Source organism: Chaetura pelagica, unplaced genomic scaffold (genome assembly GCF_000747805.2).
Source record: "Chaetura pelagica isolate M959 unplaced genomic scaffold, ChaPel_1.0 scaffold217, whole genome shotgun sequence".
NCBI lineage: Eukaryota > Metazoa > Chordata > Aves > Apodiformes > Apodidae > Chaetura > Chaetura pelagica.
The window spans coordinates 445,628-450,686 of record NW_009953903.1 but is presented as its reverse complement, the minus strand read 5'-3'; positions in this window follow the sequence as shown (position 1 = coordinate 450,686).

Genomic DNA, 5,059 nt, shown 5'->3' with positions numbered 1-5,059 from the left:
ATAATCAGGCCTCTGTCCTCATTTTGAAAATCCCCCAGCAGTCCCCTCTGTGTCCGTGGGGACCAGCTCCCAAAAGCCCCGTGGAGCCAGTGCCACCAGCTGTCCCCATCCCACACCTGCTGCAGCCATGGGGACACCTGGAAGGGGGGAAAGGGGGTTGGGAAAGACAGGGAGATGTTGGGACACAGGCCTGGCTGGTGGACGTGTCCCCCCACACGAGTGGGGGGAGGGAAAGGCGTGGGAGAGGCCGGAGGGTGAGGAGGAGGTGCTGGTGGGACGTGGCTGCAGCAAGAAGGGCTGGGGCAGCTCCAAGGGACACCAAGGACCCCCTGGGGATGTCCCATCACCCTTTTTCCAAACCCATGGTGGCAGATGGGGATGGGCCTTGGCCACGGGGGGCATTCAGGTGCCCTGTGGGGAACCCACCATGAGATGCCAGCACCACCCCAGCAGCTGCTCCAACCTGCATTTGGCCCCAGGGTGAGGCAGAGCCCCTGCTGGGTTGCCCACATGTGAAGGATGCAGCTTCCACCCTCAGCTCCAGCCCAAGGCACAGGACCAGTCCCAAGGACAAACTCTACCAGTGTTACCAAGCCAGGGCCACCAGCAGGTGACAAAGCATTTGTCCCTCCAACGTGGCCATCTGGGAGCACCAGACCTGCCTCCCAGCAGCCAGCAGGGATCTGCAGCCCTGCCCAGGGCTGGCTGGATCGACCCCTAAACTTGGCCAGGCTGGTGCTGCTCACATGAGAGCAAGGGCAGGAGGTCCCCTGGTGTCACCAGGAGGGACACTGGGGGCCCAGAGCTGCCACATGGGTGTGGACACCCTTGGGGACAAGAACAGCTGGAGCAGTGTGACTTGGGCTCTGCTTACTGGGGAACATCCATCATGGACACTGAGGTGGCTCCTGCCCCCACCTGCTTCCCACCCCCAGGGGGACATTTGGGCAGGGGTGACAGCTCCACCACTCAGACTCCACTCCAAACCAGACCAGGTTTTCCAAGGTGGAACAGGACTTGCAGCTCCTCCTGGGAGCACCAGGCTGCTCCAGCTCCCCAGCAGCCCAGCCCAGGTCCCTGCTCAGTGGCCACCAGGCTCATCTTTGCACCACTGAAGTTCCTTAATGGAAGCAAAGAAAGTCAAGATTGCATTTTATTTTTATTTTTTTAATTTTTTTTGCACCAAAACCAACGTTTGTTTTTCCATCTCTTGCACATCCCAACTGTCATGGCAACCTGGGGCCAGCAGAGCATCACTTGCCCCCAGCTGCAAAACCACGGAAAAAAGGCTTTTTGTCAAAGGAACTGTTAGAGGAAAAGCAAAACTCTTGGGCAAAGCTCCAGGCTGGCCCAGGTGCAGCTCATGTCCTCATTTCTCTTCCATTTTGCAGCTTCCTGGGGCTGCTGAGCACAGCCCTGGGCACTTGGCTGCTCCTCTCTGTGCTCTCAGCCCCCAGCCTGGCAGAGCCCACCCTGCTCACAGGCTCATGGAACCACTTCTGGTTGGAAAAGCCCTTTCAGATCACCCAGCCCAACCCTTCCCCCAGCCCTGCCAAGGCCACCCCTGCCCCGTGTCCCTCAGCACCATCTCCAGGGCTTGGAAACCCCTCCAGGGATGGGGACTCCCCCCCTGCCCTGGGCAGCCTGGGCTCTGAGCTCTGTGAGGAGCCTGGTGATGCCCCAGGCATGGAGAAGGCAGAGGACACATGCCTGAAGTGTCCTACCTGCCCTTTTTGACTCCCTCAGCCTTCCCAGGACCACGGGGCTGGTCCCTGCCTTCCTGCCAGCTGCTCCAGGTGATGTCCCCTCCACCTTGGCTCAAGCCTTTGACTCTTCAGCTGTCTACAACGACAGACCAAAAGATGGACAAGAGAGATGAAACACCACAAACCTGGCACAAATGTCCCCAAGAGCAAGAAGGGAATTAAATTGCCCTTCATAACCAGGTCCAGACCCCAGAGGGGGATTGTATTTTACTCACTGAAAGCCCCCACAGGTCCAGCAGTTTTCTGCCTTTGTCTAGGGGTAACGTCCAGCTCAGGCAGCTGATGATCTCCGTGGTCTCCTCAGGGATGCCTCCATCTCCTGTCATCTCCTCAGCTTTGCCTGGTTCTGAGAACAAGGTGTTGTTAAAAACAAGGGGGAGAGGCACCCCAGGCCAGCTCTGGTACGGACCATCTTCCCTGGGGACAGTGGCCAGCTGGGCTGGAGGAGCTCCCTGACCTCAAACCACTGGGGAACCATGGAGTAGGACATGGGGGAACCAAGGAGTTCCCCCCCAACACGGTTCAAGGCTGCAAAACCCACCACATGGAGGCTTCAAACCTCTGTTTGCATTCACCCCAAGCCCAGGGAGCAGGCCCAGCTCCCCAGTGGGCAGCACCTGGACCCAAATGGGACCCAGGGGACATCACCTCCCCCAGAGACCCCTGTGCCCCCCATGGGAGAGGACAGCAAGAGTGCAAGGAAGCTCCTGCCCACCAGGCTCTTGTGGGGCTGTGCTGGCAGGGGATCCCAGCCCCCCAGAGGTCCCCCAGGCTCTGAGCTTTGCCCTTATCCATCTAAGCCTGGAGTGGCCTTCCAGCAATGGCTGGTGCTGGTGTCCCAGGATGGATGCCCAGGCAGTGCCTGCCCTTAAGAAGCCTTCAGCCCTGCCAAGGCCACCCCTGCCCCGTGTCCCTCAGCACCATCTCCAGGGCTTGGAAACCCCTCCAGGGATGGGGACTCCCCCCCTGCCCTGGGCAGCCTGGGCTCTGAGCTCTGTGAGGAGCCTGGTGATGCCCCAGGCATGGAGAAGGCAGAGGACACATGCCTGAAGTGTCCTACCTGCCCTTTTTGACTCCCTCAGCCTTCCCAGGACCACGGGGCTGGTCCCTGCCTTCCTGCCACCTGCTCCAGGTGATGTCCCCTCCACCTTGGCTCAAGCCTTTGACTCTTCAGCTGTCTACAACGACAGACCAAAAGATGGACAAGAGAGATGAAACACCACAAACCTGGCACAAATGTCCCCAAGAGCAAGAAGGGAATTAAATTGCCCTTCATAACCAGGTCCAGACCCCAGAGGGGGATTGTATTTTACTCACTGAAAGCCCCCACAGGTCCAGCAGTTTTCTGCCTTTGTCCAGGGGTAACGTCCAGCTCAGGCAGCTGATGATCTCCGTGGTCTCCTCAGGGATGCCTCCATCTCCTGTCATCTCCTCAGCTTTGCCTGGTTCTGAGAACAAGGTGTTGTTAAAAACAAGGGGGAGAGGCACCCCAGGCCAGCTCTGGTACGGACCATCTTCCCTGGGGACAGTGGCCAGCTGGGCTGGAGGAGCTCCCTGACCTCAAACCACTGGGGAACCATGGAGTAGGACATGGGGGAACCAAGGAGTTCCCCCCCAACACGGTTCAAGGCTGCAAAACCCACCACATGGAGGCTTCAAACCTCTGTTTGCATTCACCCCAAGCCCAGGGAGCAGGCCCAGCTCCCCAGTGGGCAGCACCTGGACCCAAATGGGACCCAGGGGACATCACCTCCCCCAGAGACCCCTGTGCCCCCCATGGGAGAGGACAGCAAGAGTGCAAGGAAGCTCCTGCCCACCAGGCTCTTGTGGGGCTGTGCTGGCAGGGGATCCCAGCCCCCCAGAGCCCCCCCAGGCTCTGAGCTTTGCCCTTATCCATCTAAGCCTGGAGTGGCCTTCCAGCAATGGCTGGTGCTGGTGTCCCAGGATGGATGCCCAGGCAGTGCCTGCCCTTAAGAAGCCTTTATAGCTGAAGGGCTGAGCTCATCCAGCTCAAGCTGAAAGCCCCGAATTAGAGCAGCCACCAGCAGGGCCCCGGGAGGAGCAGGGCAGGGACCTGCAGGGGCAGGGACTGGTGCTGTGTCTCCAGCTCCTGCCTCACAGCCTGGGAAGATGCATTTGTTTCCGTGACTGGGAGGGGAGGGCAGAAGGGAAGGAGCATAAAGGGCGCAGGAATATAAAGCAGCAGCTGAATGGCTGCCCAGGCGCTGCAGACAGGAGGAATTAACTCTTTCAGGACTGAAAACCTTTCATGCTGTCAGTCCAGGCTCCTGAAATACCAAGGGCAGGCACGTGAAATGGGGCAGAGACCAACTACAGGTTCCTGAGCAGGATTTAAAAGCCTTTTGGGGACTCTGCTATATACCTCTGGCAGACCCTGCACCCCTCTCACCCTTGTTGTGCCCTGAAAATGCCCCTCACCTCTCCCTGCCCCATGCAAAGCCCCTTCCACCAGCAGCACAGTGGGCAGGAGACATCACTTGTGTGTCTGTCCCTCATGTCCAAACCAGAAGAGAAACATGAGCTGTGCAGAGGTGAAGGACAGGACAGCCCCTCTGCCCTGGGCACAGGGACTCACACAGATCACGAGCAGAACCTGGCGGGGAAGGGACCCAGAGCCTCCAAGTCCAGACACCAACCATCTGCCTTGGGGAGGCCACATCTGGAATGTTGTGTCCAGTTCTGGGCCCCTCAGTTCCAGAAGGACAGGGAACTGCTGGGAAGAGCCCAGGGCAGAGCCACAGAGATGCTGGAGGGAGGGGAACATCTCCCTGCTGAGGAAAGGCTGAGGGAGCTGGGGCTGTTGGGCTTGGAGAAGAGGAGACTGAGGGGCCACCTCATCCATGGGCACAAATCTGTTCAGGGCAGTGTCAGGAGGACAGAGCCAGGCTTTGTGCAGTGATGTCCAGTGACAGGACAAGGGGCACTGGGTGCAAACTGGAACCCAGGAGGTTCCATGTGAATCTCAGGAAGAACTTCTTTGCTGTGAGAGTGACAGAGCCCTGGGCCAGGCTGCCCAGAGAGGCTGTGGAGTCTCCTTCTCTGGAGACATTCCAACCCCCCTGGATCCTGTGTGATGTGCTCTGGGTGCCCCTGCTCTGGCAGGGGGGTTGGGCTGGGGGAGCTTTCCAGGTCCCTTCTAACCCCTGGGATTCTGGGATTCCTGTCCCCTTCCAGCTCTGCTGCCAAGATGTTCCCTGGGCAGGGTGGGTGTTTTTCAGCTCAGGACCCTGGTGTGTGCAGCCTGTGTGGGTGCTGCTGCTGCTGCTGGCCCA